This window comes from Aethalodelphis obliquidens, unplaced genomic scaffold, assembly GCF_003676395.1.
Source record: "Aethalodelphis obliquidens isolate GAN/ISIS:26980383/991018 unplaced genomic scaffold, ASM367639v1 scaffold66, whole genome shotgun sequence".
Lineage (NCBI taxonomy): Eukaryota > Metazoa > Chordata > Mammalia > Artiodactyla > Delphinidae > Aethalodelphis > Aethalodelphis obliquidens.
Genome location: NW_020838010.1, coordinates 2568145 through 2584855, shown reverse-complemented (window position 1 = coordinate 2584855; position 16711 = coordinate 2568145). Strand labels below are relative to the sequence as shown.

Here is a 16711-nt window from a genome sequence, read left to right as displayed (position 1 = left end):
CCCCCCCCCCCCGTTGTGTGTGTTCTCAGTGGAACTAACTTATTCCAAATTTTACACTTGCTGGAGGAGTATTATAACCAGAAGGTTATAACCTGTTTGTAACAGAGGGATAGTAGTCTGCAGATGAAATTGATCCAGACCTTTTAGTTTTCTGTTTGTGTTTTTAGCTCTGCATTGTCCTTTCCTTTATTCCTTTTCAGAACCTCACTTTCAGGCTTTGCATAATTTTCCTTGCCCTAATATTTAAAGGAAATTGTAAAAAATCCATTTTGAGCAAGCCAGCTGGTACCTACGCATTAACAGGTGTAACTGGATAATCCCAGAGGGTAGCTATTATTATTAACTTTTTAAAAAAGTCTGGTTGGGCTATTATTATAGGGTTGAGGGTTGGCTCTTGGGTATCCCTCTTTTCCTATTATACGTATATGTCTGCTCTCTATGTTAGTCTCATGTCCTCTTAAAATATTGTCTATTGAACAGTAAGCTCCAGAAGGAGTGGGCTTGGTAAATGCTCATTGAATTTTTCTTGAACGAATGCATGTGCATGTACCTGTAGCTGCCCAGGATTTGGGAAACTAAATTTTTAAAAATTTTACAGATGAAAAAAAAGGGTGGTTACTGGCTATACTTATTTTTAATTTTTTTCCCCTCAAATGTCCTTATGGTGGTTAGTCTTCAGCAGTGATGATTACAAAACCAAAGAAAATAGAGACTCAACCGTTTGTTTCCTGCTTCAGTGAGCCTATGCCCAATAGGATAACATCACTTTCATATTATGAAAGTCACTGCATATGTCATTAAGTCTTTACAACTTTTGGTTGTCATGCTAGAAGGCATAGCTTCTTCCAAGACTTCTTTCTACCAAAGAAGTTTTATTCCACCATATTCTTGTTTAAATGTAGGAATCTCTTAACCAAATGGATTTTTTCTTCTGGATTTAAAAAATGTGATCTTAATACATGGCTTATTTTTTAAAATAAATGTTTCATTTTGGAATAATTTTAGATTTACAATGAATTTGTAAAGATAGTTCAGAGGTCCTGGATATTTTTCCCCAGCTCCCCCTAATGTTAACATTTTACATAACAGACACTGGTGCAGTACTCTAGAATTTATTTGGATTTCCCTAGTTTTACTACCGAAGTCTTTAATTTTTTTCCTGTTCCTGGATCCAAAATTGTTATACATGTTTATTTTAGAAAACATGTATGGATAAAAAAACAAAACGAAGTACGGGTAGTGCCCCTACGCAGAGACAACTATTGAGATTTTTTTTAGTATATATCCTTCCGTATCCCCCAAATGTTTTTGGATTCCCCTAGAAAACAAAATGTGTTTTATATACTGTTTTGTAATTTGCTTTTTTACACTTAATATAGCATTTAAATTTTTTGTGAACATCTTCCCATGTCTTCTATTTTTAATGTAGTTTAATCTATTCCCTATCCTTATTTATTTGTTTATTTATTTGGCCATGCCAGTGGCTTGAGGGATCTTAGTTCCCTGACCAGGGATTGAACCCAGGTCCCCGGCAGTGAAAGCGCCAAGTCGTACCCACTGGACTGCTGGGAATTCCCTGTCCTTAGTTATTTTGTTTCCATTTCTTTGTTCAGTTAATTCTTCATGATTTAAGGCCAAACTGTGCGGGTGTTCTCAACGTTTCCCCCCCAACAAACCTGAGAAATAGGACACTCCTATCAGTAACAATGGCACATTAACCCAGTGATTCTAAATATGTGTGTATTGGGTTGAACCATTTGAAATTGCTATATTTTTGTATGTAACAGCTTTTCGACTATCGGCAATTTTATATGGTTCAACCTAATAGTTTAAAAAAGCTTTCTAGGTCATTCTGATCCCTTTCCTCCATTCTCACTCCACTGAGAACCCCTGGCCTCTCACTCTACTGAGAATCTCTGCATTTAGAATGGTGAGCTGACTCTGAAACATTTCAGCAGGCAAAAATGTTGACAAATCACCTTCCAGGTGTCTCTGATAAACACAACATCCTTAAGACTTATGCCTATGTTGATGACATATGCAGAGAACTTGAACTCCGGTGAATTGCATCTGTGCATCAGCATGTTGAAAATAGACTTCTGAGCATCCAGCCTAAGCTCTGGAAAATACAGGCAGACTGATGGCTCCGAGTCCTGGTTCTGTATCTGTGTTGGATAGCCAGGGGCACTGGCGCCACCCAGTGGTACCTTGTAGACGAGCAGCTGATGTTGCTCTTACCTCTACTTTCACTTTTTTCTTTCTTTCTTCTTCTCCCATGTTTATGGTCTCACCTTCCTTTTCTTTTCTCCATCTGTGCCAATTGCAGTAACGGGTTTCACTTAGCCCAGCTGATGAGAATCAGAGCACTACACTAGCCATATAATTTTGCTGTGATATCCTTATTTAAGTAAAGGCTTTGGAATATGAGACATGAAATCATACGTGTAAACATACTGAGCAGACTGTTATTCGCTCTGCTTATGAAGTCATGATTCCTACCCAGAATGGGAGTAAAATTTGTACTCTGCCAGAATGTGGTCCATCTTGTGTTTAATTTCAAGCTTGTCAGTGTATGAGAGGAAGCACGCCTATGTATCTCAGATGTGAGGAGGCATACATACATAGAGTGAAAGATTTAACTGGGAAATCATTCTTTGGTTTCCTTCCTCTTTAGTATGACTTGTTATTTCAGTCAAGAACTATTTAGTAAGCACCTACTGTGTACCTGTACTGTGCTAGGTTCTGGGGATTATAGCAGCGATGGGGATAGAGATGACTTCTGTCTTTAAAGAGCTTACAGCCCAGCCGGGGAACAGAAACTTGAACGCGTTTAGGTGCTGTGCTGGGAGAGGAAACAGCAGAGGCACCTGACGTAAAGCGGGGAGGTCAAGGAAGGCTTTTTAGAAGCGTCATTCAAACTGAGACCTAAAGGAAGCCAGGAAAAGGGAGAAGAGAATGTTCTTGGCAGAGAGAAAAGGATGTGCTAGACGCAGAGGTGAGAGATTAAGCTACGTGCTTTTGAGAACCTAAAAGAAGTTTGTGATGGCTCGGGCTGTGAGATCAACTCATTTATAAGTTTCACACCAGTCCCGGGAGGTAGGAGTAATATTCCCTCCCTGTTAGAGTTGTAGCAGATGAGGCACAGAGGGCACAGAACTTGCCCGAGGTCACCCCACTCTAGTAAGTTGTCGTGCCAAGAACTGGACCCAGGCCGTCTGGCTCCAGCACGTTGGCTCACAACTACCTCAGCAGGACGCTGCATTATAGATACTGGAGCTTCATTGTCCTCCCCCGCTCCCCGGCTCCCCCCCTTTACCCTTTGATGAAGCATAGCGCCTTATCTTGTTCATCTGTGGTCTTCTTAAGGGCCAAGTTAAATCTTTCTTAGTAAACTGAACGTTAGGCTGTACTGGGTACAGCCTCTTCCAAGAACTGGAGCTTACAAATAATGTGAAGAAGTCCTTAAGCTTACAGCATCTGGGTTAGCCCGGAAAGTCTCGGGTTTGCTTTAGTCTTTTATCATTGATTGGGAATCAAATACCTCATTTGATGTGCAACTCTATGGTTGCTAACCCATATTTTCCAGAAAATCATAGATGGGAAGTTGTAATTGGTCGTATTTTTAAAAAATGAGTGTAAGGTATGTATTCCGCACAAGGCTAGAATTTTTGTTTGCTTGCTAAAGTTGATTTGGCAATATCCTTTTCTCTGACTTAGGTTAAGTTAGTGAAAGGGTAAACACAACTTAAATAGGACTATAGTCTTTAAAAGTCATACGAATTAAAAACCTATTCATGGAGAGATTTTCTTACAACAGATCTGATTTGTCCTTTATGTACTTAATATACAAGTGTGCGCTTTGTAAGATGAGGAATTGACTTCAGTTTGAAATTATTAATTAAAGTTTAATTCTAGATTTTAGAAGTTGGGTTATAAATACTCAGTTGTATATAAACTATTTAAGATTGTTGTAATTTGATATCGTTGAAACACTTGGAAATAAAAGGTGTGTGTGTGTGTGTGTGTGTGTGTGTGTGTGTGTGTGTGTGTGTTAGATGGCACAAAGCTGGTTGTTTCATTTATTTTCCCATTTGTATATGACTGTGGATTCAGTCAGGACTTAGTACTTGGAAGTGTCTTTCCAGCAGTGAAGGTAAGGCTTTTGCTGATGTAGGCATACATTCTTGCCTTGTTCTCCGTGCGACCAGAGTTAGGGTTATTACTGGGGTCATCATTACGGATGTTTTTGCAAAAAGGCGGGGGGACACTCTGATAAAAATTACTCTGGGACAACATGTGTAAACCAGGGGACAGACCTAGGCAAGCTGGGAAATTTCCAAGTACTAAGTCAGTCGGGTTGAGCCAGTGCTTCTGAAGCTAAGCTCACAAATTGAGGTAACCAGCAGCCACAGGTAGCTTTCCCTTTACTTTGGAGTAAAACCATTAATTTTCCAGTAAATGTGTTATCGTATATTGCAGTGGAATTGTATGTGTAGCAGCTGTGTTCCTTTTAGAAGTTTGAGCATTGTGAACTCAGTGCTGCTAGGCCCTGTCGAGGTTATTGCAGGACACAGAGCTGTGTGGGCCTTACAGGAAGTGAGATTACTTAATGATACTTTACTGTTGCCTGAAACATTTTGAAATGAAAACTTTGAGGGAAAGAAATGATTCAGCCTTTTCTGCCTCCTACTGCTTTTTGAAGTCAGCTAGTACACATTAGTAAGCTGATACCACAGTTGATTGGAACGTCTGAAGCAAGACATTCTTAGGTAAAATGAGATCCTCTAAAGTTCTGAGTAGTTGGTCCCAGAGTTCAGGTTGTAAACAAGTGGGTACTGATGGAGAGCTGACTTCTGAAATCCCCTCCCTTCACCGTCCCTCTCATCCCCTGTGTGGTAAGCAAAGAAGGGATACCCAGTTGGTACCTTTTGCCCGTGACACCTTCATCTGGGAGGCCTCAATTCCCATTAGGGGGCTGGGTCTGGTTAGCTGAAAAATGGTTTCCTTGTGGGGCAGAGGAGTGCCAGTATGACTCTTCTCATACCTATTAAATCTTAGGCTGGTATCATCTGGCATTTGAGTTCCTGTTTGTTTTAATACGATAAGTGAGTGGAACTCTGGGCTTTAAGGAAATTATTGATACAGTATTTCCATCTGTATGGAACCCCTCATGATTATCTGGCTTTTTGATATTGTCTATTCACTTGCCAGTAGTAGTCAATTTTTGTTAGTCGCATTTTGACAGAGGGTACCACGGGGATGCTTAGCTTTAGGAAGCATTTAACATTGTAGTTATAGCAAGAAAAAACCCCACTCATTTTATCTCGCTTCAGAGATCATATTACATGAGCGAAAGAAGTTTATTTTACTTTGAGTCCAGTTTAAAAACATAAGTGTCAAATCTTCTTTCCGTAGTGAGGTTGAAGTCAACTTTTGGCTCCTTTGTAGCATCTCTTCACCACGTGAATAGGGCCAAATGCCTTAAGGGCCATACCCATTGTCACTTATCAACACACGCATATATACACAGACACACGCTAGACTTCGTTGAGACTGGTGCTATATTTTCTACTTATGTATTGAATGATAAAAGTAATATGTTCACTGTAGAAGTTTTAGAAAATGTAGGGGAAAACAGAAGGACAAAACTAAAAATCACCTATAATTCTACAACCCAGAGATTAACATTTCAGCTTGTAGCCTGCATATATTTGGTTAAGTTGCATCTTAAACCAATTTCACTTCATATATCTTGACCGTTTTCTCATATCCTTAAATATCTTTGACAACACTGCACTTGATGACTGTGTAGTATTCAGTCATAAGGATACATCATTATTTTACCAATCTCCTCTTGGGCATTTGATGTTGTTTCTAGTTTTTCTGTTATTTATATCACAATGGTGACTATTGTCTACATTTTGTGTGTGTGTGCATCTCGGACTATTTCCTTAGGCTATTCGTAGAAGTAGAGAGTGAAATTATTCGGTCATGAGTTATGTAAGACTTCAAGTGTCCGGATGCCTATTGCCAAATTGCTTTCTATAAAGCTTGTACCAATTTACACTTCTGTCAACAGGATAAAAAGTGCCTTTCTGTATACATTTGGCAACAATGAGTAATTTATTCTTAATTGGCACTACTTTTGATGGCTCCCCAGTGCATTGCTGTCTGTTTCAGCAAATAAAAATTATTCCTGGCAGAAATGAAAGTGGGGGATGTAATATCATAAACAGTAGTACTACAACGAACTGGCAGCCCCAGATACTTTGAGAATTGTTGAAGCAGGCCATATTTTAGCTCTAAGAGTCTGTGTTTCTAAAAATATATTTTTCCTTTTCAAGTAGTTTATCAATCTCATCTTTAATGTAGAGAAAAATGCTAATACTTTTCTTCTAAAATTATTGCTTCATGAACTGTACTTTGCTGTACAGCAGAAACTAACACAACACTGTAAAGCAACTATACTCCAATAAAAATTAATAAAACATTATTGCTTCATGAATGCTTACTGTTCATTACGTTAGTGCTTTCTGTATGTATATTTATTGAGTCATGCCTTTGAAAACAAAATGTAACTTCTGGCAAAAATAGTCCAAGTTTTTGAAACATTTGGTTTGTTACACAGCAGTAATTTCTGGTCAAGGTCTCTTAAATTAACAAATACTTCTTTCAACTATTATTCAGTTCTTTAGTATTTTAGTAAAGGCCTTGTGAATTCGGAATCACCCATGTATCACCACACTGCTTGAGTAAACTTGGAAGGAAGAGATTTGGTAAGTCCAATGTTTGATATTATGCAATCGATTTGTCCAACACATTTTCTAAAATCAGTATCATAAGATTGCTGGTCCTAGAGGGCAGACAGCAGAAGCAAGAAGAACTACAATCCTGCAGCCTTTGGAACAAAAAACCACATTCACACAAAGATAGACAAGATGAAAAGGCAGAGGGCTATGTACTAGTTGAAGGAACAAGATAAAACCCCAGAAAAACATCTAAATTAAGTGGAGATAGGCAAGCTTCCAGAAAAAGAATTCAGAATAATGATGATTCAGGACCTCAGATAAAGAACGAAGGCAAAGATCGAGAAGATGCAAGAAATGTTTAACAAAGACCTAGAAGAATTAAAGACCAAACAAACAGAGATGAACAATACAATAACTGAAATGAAAACTACACTAGAAGGAATCAATAGCAGAATAACTGAGGCAGAAGAATGGATAAGTGACCTGGAAGACAGAATGGAGGAATTCACTGCTGCAGAACAGAATAAAGAAAAAAGAATGAAAAGAAATGAAGACAGCCTAAGAGACCTCTGGGACAATATTAAACGCAACAACATTCACATTATAGGGGTCCCAGAAGGAGAAGAGAGAGAGAAAGGACCAGAGGAAATACTTGAAGAGATTATAATCGAAAACTTCCCTAACATGGGAAAGGAAATAGCCACCCAAGTCCAGGAAGTGCAGCAAGTCCCATACAGGATAAACCCAAGGAGAAACACGCTGAGACACATAGTAATCAAATTGGCAAAATTCAAAGGAAAATTATTGAAAGCAGCAAGGGAAAAATGACAAATAACATACATGAGAACTCCCAGAAGGTTAACAGCTGATTTCTCAGCAGAAACTCTACAAGCCAGAAGGGAGTGGCATGATATACTTAAAGTGATGAAAGGGAAGAACCTACAACCAAGATTACTCTACCTGGCAAGGATCTCATTCATATTCGATGGAGAAATCAAAGCTTTACAGACAAGCAAAAACTAAGAGAATTCAGCACCACCAAACCAGCTCTACAACAAATGTTAAAGGAACTTCTCTAAGTGGGAAACACAAGAGAAGAAAAGGACCTACAAAAACAAACCCAAAACAATTAAGAAAATGGTCATAGGAACATATATATTGATAATTACCTTAAACGTGAGTGGATTAAATGCTCCAAACAAAAGACACAGGCTAGCTGCATGGATACAGAAACAAGACCCATCTATATGCTGTCTACAAGAGACCCACTTCAGACCTAGGGACACATACAGACTGAAAGTGGGGGAATGGAAAAAGATATTCCATGCAAATGGAAATCAAAAGAAAGCTGGAGTAGCAATACTCATATCAGATAAAATAGACTTTAAAATGAAGAATGTTACAAGAGACAAGGAAGGACACTACATAATGATCAAGGGATCAATCCAAGAAGAAGATATAACAATTATAAATATATATGCACCCAACATAGGAGCACCTCGATACATAAGGCAACTGCTAACAGCTATAAAAGAGGAAATCGACAGTAACCCAATAATAGTGGGGGACTTTAACACCTCACTTACACCAATGGACAGATCATCCAAAATGAAAATAAATAAGGAAACAGAAGCTTTAAATGGCACAATAGACCAGATAGATTGAATTGATATTTATAGGACATTCCATCCAAAAACAGCAGATTACACTTTCTTCTCAAGTGCACATGGAACATTCTCCAGGATAGATCACATCTTGGGTCACAAATCAAGCCTCAGTAAATTTAAGAAAATTGAAATCGTATCAAGCATCTTTTCTGACCACAACATTGTGAGATTAGAAATGAATTACAGGGGAAAAAATGTAAAAAACACAAACACATGGAGGCTAAACAATACGTTATTAAATAACCAAGAGATCACTGAAGAAATCAAAGAGGAAATCAAAAAATACCTAGAGACAAATGACAATGCAAACACGATGATCCAGAAACCTATGGGATGTAGCAGAAGCAGTTCTAAGAGGGAAGTTTATAGCTATACAAGCCTACCTCAAGAAACAAGAAAAATCTCAAATAAACAATCTAACCTTACACCTAAAGGAAGTAGAGAAAGAAGAACAAACAAAACCCAAAGTTAGCAGAAGGAAAGAAATCATAAAGGTCAGAGCAGAAATAAATAGAAACAAAGAAAACAATAGCAAAGATCAATAAATCTAAAAGCTGGTTCTTGAGAAGATAAACAAAATTGATAAACCATTAGCCAGACTCATCAAGAGACAGAGGGAGAGGACTCAAAGCAATAAAATTAGAAATGAAAAAGGAGAAGTTACAAAAGACACCACAGAAATACAAAGCATCCTAAGAGAATACTACAAGCAACTCTATGCCAATAAAATTGACAACATGGAAGAAATGGACACATTTTTAGAAAGGTATAACCTTCCAAGAGTGAACCAGGAAGAAATAGAAAATATGAGCAGACCAATCACAAGTAATGAAATTGAAACTATGATTAAAAATCTTCCAACAAACAAAAGTCAAGGACCAGATGGCTTCACAGGTGAATTCTTTCAAACATTTAGAGAAGAGCTAACACCCATCCTTCTCAAACTCTTCCAAAAAATTGTGGAGGAAGGAACACTCCCAAACTCATTCTGTGAGGCCACCATTACCCTGATAGCAAAAGCAGACAAAGATACTACGAAAAAGAAAATTACAGACCAATATCATGATGAATATAGGTGCAAAAATCCTCAACAAACTACTATCAAACAGAATGCAACAACACATTAAAAGGATCATTACACCATGATCAAGTGGGATTTATCCGAGGGATGCAAGGATTCTTCAATATATGCAAATCAATCAATGTGATACACCATATTAACAAATGGAAGAATAAAAACCATATGATCGGGCTTCCCTGGTGGCACAGTGGTTGAGAGTCCGCCTGCCGATGCAGGGGACGCAGGTTCGTGCCCCGGTCTGGGAGGATCCCACATACCGCGGAGCAGCTGGGCCCGTGAACCATGGCCGCTGAGCCTGCGCCTCTGGAGCCTGTGCTCCGCAAAGGGAGAGGCCACAACAGTGAGAGGCCCGTATACCGCAAAAAAAAAATAAAATAAAAAATAAAAACCATATGATCATTTCAATAGATGCAGAGAAAAGCTTTTGACAAAATTCAACACCCACTTATGATAAAAACTCTCCAGAAAGTGGGCATAGAGGGAACCTCCCTCAACATAATAAAGGCCATATATAACAAAGCCACAGCAAACATCATTCTCAATGGTGAACAACTGAAAGCATTTGCTCTAAGATCAGGAACAAGACAAGGATATCCACTCTCACCACTATTATTCAACATAGTTTTGGAAGTCCTAGCCACGGCAATCAGAGAAGAAAAAGAAATAAAAGGATTCCAAATTGGAAAAGAAGAAGTAAAGCTGTCACTGTCTGCAGATGACATGATACTATACATAGAGAATCCTCAAGATGCCACCAGAAAACTGCTAGAGCTAATCAATGAACTTGGTAAAGTAGCAAGATGCAAAATTAATGCACAGAAATCTCTTGCATTCCTTTACACTAATGATGAAAAATCTGAAAGAGAAATTAAGGAAACACTCCCATTTACCATTGCAACAAAAAGAATAAAATACCTTGGAATAAATCTACCCAGGGAGACAAAAGACCTGTATGCAGAAAACTATAAGACACTGATGAAAGAAATTAAAGATGATACCAACAGATGGAGAGATATACCATGTTCTTGGATTGGAAGAATCAAGATTGTGAAAATGACTATACTACCCAAAGCAATCTACAGATTGAATGCAATCCCTATCAAATTACCAATGGCATTTTTTACAGAACTAGAACAAAAAATCTTAAAATTTGTATGGAGATACAAAGACCCCGAATAGCCAAAGCAGTCTTGAGGGGAAAAAACCTAGCTGGCGGAATCAGACTCCTTGACTTCAGACTATACTACAAAGCTACAGTAATCAAGACAATATGGTCCTGGCACAAAAACAGAAACATAGATCAATGGAACAAGATAGAAAGCCCAGAGATAAACCCACGCACCTATGGTCAACTCATCTGTGATAAAGGAGGCAAGGATATACAATGGAGAAAAGACAGTCTCTTCAATCAATGGTGCTGGGAAAACTGGACAGCTACATGTAAAGAATGAAATTAGATCACTCCCTAACACCATACACAAAAATAAACTCAAAATGGATTCAAGACCTAAATGTAAGACCGGATACTATAAAACTCTTAGAGGAAAACATAGGAAGAACACTCTTTGACATAAATCACAGCAAGATCTTTTTTGATCCACCTCCTAGAGTAATGGTAATAAAAACAAAAATAAACAAATGGGACCTAATCAAACTTAAAAGCTTGTGCACAGCAAAGGAAACCATAGACAAGACGAAAAGACAACCCTCAGAATGAGAGAGAATATTTGCAAATGAATCAACCGACAAAGGATTAATCTCCAAAGTATATAAAGAGCTCATGCATCTCAATATTAAAGAAACAAACAACCCAATCCAAAAATGGGCAGAAGACCTAAATAGACATTTATCCAAAGAAGACATACAGATGGCCAAGAAGCAAATGAAAAGCTGCTCAACATCACTAATTATTAGAGAAATGCAAATGAAAACTACAGTGAGGTATCACCTCACACCAGTTAGAATGGGCATCATCAGAAAATCTACAAACAGCAAATGCTGGAGAGGGTGTGGAGAAAAGGGAACCCTCTTGCACTGTTGGTGGGAATGTAAATTGATACAGCCACTGTGGAGAGCAGTATGGAGTTTGCTTCAAAAACTATTCTAAAATAGAATTGCCATATGATCCAGTAATTCCACTTCTGGGCATATACCCAGAGAAAACCATAATTCAAAAAGACACATGCACGCCAACGTTCATTGCAGTACTATTTACAATAGCCAGGTCATGGAAGCAACCTAAATGCCCATCGACAGATGAATGGATAAAGAAGATGTCATACATACATACAATGGAATATTACTCAGCCATAAAAAGGAATGAAACTGAGTCATTTGTTGAGACGTGGGTGGATCTAAAGACTGTCATACAGAGTGAAGTAAGTCAGAAAGAGAAAAACAAATATTGTATATTAGCGCATGTATGTGGAACCTAGAAAAATGGTACAGATGAACTGGTTTGCAGGGCAGAAATTGAGACACAGATGTAGAGAACAAACGTATGGACACCAAGGGGGGAAAGCCGCGGGGTGTGTGGATGGTGGTGTGCTGAATTGGACGATTGGGATTGACATGCATACACTGATGTGTATAAAATTGATGACTAATAAGTACCTGCTGTATAAATAAATAAATAAAATAAAATTTAAAAATTACAAAAAAAAAAAAAAGATTGCTGGTCCTGAGTCAAGAATTATCAATGTGACAGCAATTTTCATCTATTAAAACTTTTCTTTCCCAGTGGTTGTTTCCTAATAGTCAAGCTGTATCTTAGGTGGGTCTTACAAGTAGATTTTTGATATTTGTTGCTTTAAAAAATTCTTATTTAAATGCAGTTGTTCTATTGAGAGCTTTTAAAAGAATATGCCTTTTCCTCTTGATACTGTTGTTAGTTTCATCCAAGGTAATCAAAAGGATAGGGATAGTGCACCTTTTTTTGTTTTCTAATATTCTCACATTCATCTTTTTTTTTTTTTTTCAGTATGCGGGCCTCTCACTGTTTTGGCCTCTCCCGTTGCGGAGCACAGGCTCCGGACGCGCAGGCTCAGCGGCCATGGCTCACGGGCCCAGCCGCTCCGCGGCCTATGGGATCTTCCCGGACCGGGGCACAAACCCGTGTCCCCTGCATCGGCAGGTGGACTCTCAACCACTGCGCCACCAGGGAAGCCCCACATTCACCTTAAGACTAAAACTAATCAATACTGATTAGAAAGAAATTCTTAATTTTGCTGTGTAGGGAAGCATATAACATGCTTTCCTAATGGTCTAGAAAGTAGACCCTATTTTAGTCCATTTGGAGGGGAGAGGGAGGAGAGTTTGTTTTTAGAGACTAGTTCATTACTCTCATTTTAAAGCCTATTTCCGTTCTGAGAGTGTGCAACTTTTGAAGTAAGGAATGGAATTCCTATGCATGTGGTTTATCTTCCCGTCCCAGGTGAAGTCTGGTACTTATATTGTAGGTTAGGTACTTGTCATTTTTATACCACACAATTTATATATGTGTGCTATGCAAATTGTGTGTATGTGTGATATATATAAAACCATACTAATGATAAAATTATGTGTGTATGTGTATGTATATAATTTATATACATAATTTATCATACTAATTATAAGGGGAGAAGTTAAGTAACAGAAAGAGTGATAATAGAATTCTTAGCTAGAGTTGAAGTATTTCTCTTCACATTCAAACTAGACTCTGTCTTTGAGCTAGGGTAAAGACAGTGGGTATAGTATAAATAAACATTGCTTCAAAACTTAGAAAGTGAAACAAAGAACTTACCCCTGAATACTGCAGATTTAACTACATAAAGAAATATTCATTGTTGTCATGGATATACAATTTATATGTTCTTCTAGCATTGAAAAGAATAATTTTTGACTTAGGAGTAAAATGAAAGATTTTCTGTTTGGCTAAAATTGATTATCATCATTCTAAAATATAATGGTACTTGTAGCTGTCCAGTTTTCCCAGTACCACTTATTGAAGAGGCTGTCTTTTCTCCATTGTATATTCTTGCTTCCTTTATGAAAAATAAGGTGAGCACACATGCGTGGGTTTATCTCTGGGCTTACTGTCTGTTCCATTGATCTATATTTCTGTTTTTGTGCCAGTACCATACTGTCTTGATTACTGTAGGTTTGTAGTATAGTCTGAAATCTGGGAGCCTGATTCCTCCAGCTCCGTTTTGTGTTCTCAAGATTGCTTTGGCTATTTGGGGTCTTTTGTTTTTCTATACAAATTGTGAAATTTTTTGTTCTACTTCTGTGAAAAATGCCATTGGTAGTTTGGTAGGGATTGCACTGAAAAGTAGATTGCTTTGGGTAATGTAGTCATTTTCACAATGTTGATTCTTCTAATCCAAGAACATGGTATGTCTCTCCATCTGTTTGTATCATCTTTAATTTCTTTCATCAGTGTCTTATAGTTTTCCGCATACAGGTCTTTTGTCTCCTTAGGTAGGTTTATTCCTAGGTTTTTTTTTTTTAAACATCTTTATTGGAGTGTAATTGCTTTACAATGGTGTGTTAGTTTCTGCTTTATAACAAAGTGAATCAGTTATTCATATGCATATGTTCCCATATCTCTTCCCTCTTGCGTCTCCCTCCCTCCCACCCTCCCTATCCCACCCCTCTAGGTGGTCACAAACCACCTAGATGATCTCCCTGTGCTATGCGGCTGCTTCCCACTAGCTATCTATTTTACGTTTGGTAGTGTATATATGTCCATGCCACTGTCTCACTTTGGTATTTTATTCTTTTTGTTGCAGTGGTAAATGGGAATGTTTCCTTAATTTTTCTTTCAGATTTTTCATCCTTCGTATATAGGAATGCAAGAGATTTCTGTGCATTAATTTTGTATCCTGCTACTTTACCAAATTCGTTGATTAGCTCTAGCAGTTTTCTGGTAGCATGTTTAGGATTCTCTATGTATAGTATCATGTCATCTGCAAACAGTGACAGCTTTACTTCTTCTTTTCCAATTTGGATTCCTTTTATTTCTTTTTCTTCTCTGATTGCTGTGGCTAAAACTTCCAGAACTGTGTTGAATAACAGTGGTGAGAGTGGACAACCTTGTCTTGTTCCTGATCTTAGAGGCCATGGTTTCAGGTTTTCACCATTGAGAACAATTTGGCTATGGGTTTGTGATATATGGCCTTTATTATGTTGAGATAGGTTCCCTCTATGCCCACTTTCTGGAGGTTTTTATCATAAATCGGTGTTGAATTTTGTCAGAAGCTTTTTTGCGGCGAGCCGCCTCCGACCAGCAGAATGACGAGTCGCCACACGCAAGATTCTTCTCGTATCACACTTTATTGGAGCACAGCTTGGTTAAAGAAAAGATGGAAGGAAGACACCGCAATCCTATAGCAGTCTGCTTATATAGGGATTAAGAACATGTGTCGCTCTGTGATTGGCTTTCGCCGATGGTGCGATTTGTGAGCCAGCATCGGATAGGTCGCTACTTTAAAACCTCATTAGTATACTTAGCGCAAGCGCAGTGGCCACAGGAAGGATGACTCAGCTTATTTCAGTTTCCTGCCGCGTAGCAGTTAGCTGACCGCGCCCTACATCTCCCCCTTTTTTATTTATTAGAACACCAATCAGAACATAGCCTGTACGAGGGCAGTTTTCTGTTGGCATGTCTGAGGCACCCTCCTGCGTGCAATGCCAACAAGGGCCGCAGGGTGCAAGGGCTGCCTCAGAATAGTGGCTGATTCCCTATAGAGGTGCAATGGCGACAAGGCCTCTCTGTGCAAGGGCAATCAGGACAATGGATGACTCCCTATAAGAGGTGCAATGGCAACAAGGCCTCTCTGTGCAAGGGCAATCAGGACAATGGATGACTCCCTATAGAGGTGCAATGGCAACAAGGCCTCTCTGTGCAAGGGCAATCATTTCGAATTATTCAGGGCGGAGAGCCAGGCTGCGGGAGAATCTCCTTCATTAATAGCCAGAAGTGCCTGAGTGAGCAGGACCCTATCTCGATGTGCCCTGATGCGCACACGACAGACCAACCAGAGACACAGCATAATCCCAAATACACAGCAGACTCCAAAGATTCCTACCCCCACCCACTCCCCAAAGAAGGAAAAGGCAGAAGAGAGCCAAGAGGCAAAATCTCCAAAGGCAACGGGCTCCAGCCCGGCAGCACTCAGTTGCACAATCTGAATAATCCTTTGTGGAATTCCAACCAATACAAAGACCTCGATTAAGAATCATCAGGAACATCCAGCCCAGCATCCTCTCTGAAGTTCTCTTCAACAACTCCCGCCAGTCCTGATGGCACCCAGATCGGATCTCGATCCGACGGTTCACTCCGTGTGTCGAGTTCTGAATCGGTCCTCCATGCAGGGCGCGAAGTTCCCGGGTTTCGGCACCACTTGCGGCGAGCCGCCTCCGACCAGCAGAATAACGAGTCGCCACACGCAAGATTCTTCTCGTATCACACTTTATTGGAGCACAGCTTGGTTAAAGAAAAGATGGAAGGAAGACACCGCAATCCTATAGCAGTCTGCTTATATAGGGATTAAGAACATGTGTCGCTCTGTGATTGGCTTTCGCCGATGGTGCGATTTGTGAGCCAGCATCGGATAGGTCGCTACTTTAAAACCTCATTAGTATACTTAGCGCAAGCGCAGTGGCCACAGGAAGGATGACTCAGCTTATTTCAGTTTCCTGCCGCGTAGCAGTTAGCTGACCGCGCCCTACACTTTTTCTGCATCTATTGAGATGATCATATGGTTTTTCTCCTTCAGTTTGTTAATATGGTGTATCACACTGATTGATTTGCATATATTGAAGAATCCTTGCATTCCTGGGGTAAACCCCACTTGTAGAGTTTTGAATATTGTTTCTTTGAGCCAGGCTCAGTTACTTTTGTGAGATCCCAATAGCACGACTTTTAGTCATTTCTTGTTTTTCCTTTGGTACCTGGCTTATCATGAACTACCTGGCTTATCATGCACAGGTAATGTGAAACAGCATGTGAGGTTTCTTTTTATTTAGTTATTTATTTTTAAAATTTTATTTATTTTTATTTTTGGGTGCATTCGGTCTTCGTTGCTGTGTGCAGGCTTTGTCTAGTTGTGGCGAGCGGGGGCTACTCTTTGTTGTGGTGCGTGGGCTTCTCATTGCGGTGGCTTTTTTTGCTGCGGAACACGGGCTCTGTGTGCATGGGCTACAGTAGTTGTGGCACGCGGGCTCAGTAGTTG

The 16711-nt window shown here is 39.2% G+C and overlaps 1 protein-coding gene across 6 annotated transcripts in view; it reads left to right on the top strand.

The window, feature by feature from the left end:
- Positions 1-16711, top strand: part of ACSL4 (acyl-CoA synthetase long chain family member 4) — a 77502-nt gene that overhangs the window by 12697 nt on the left and 48094 nt on the right. The gene's annotated exons all lie outside the window — the stretch shown is intronic.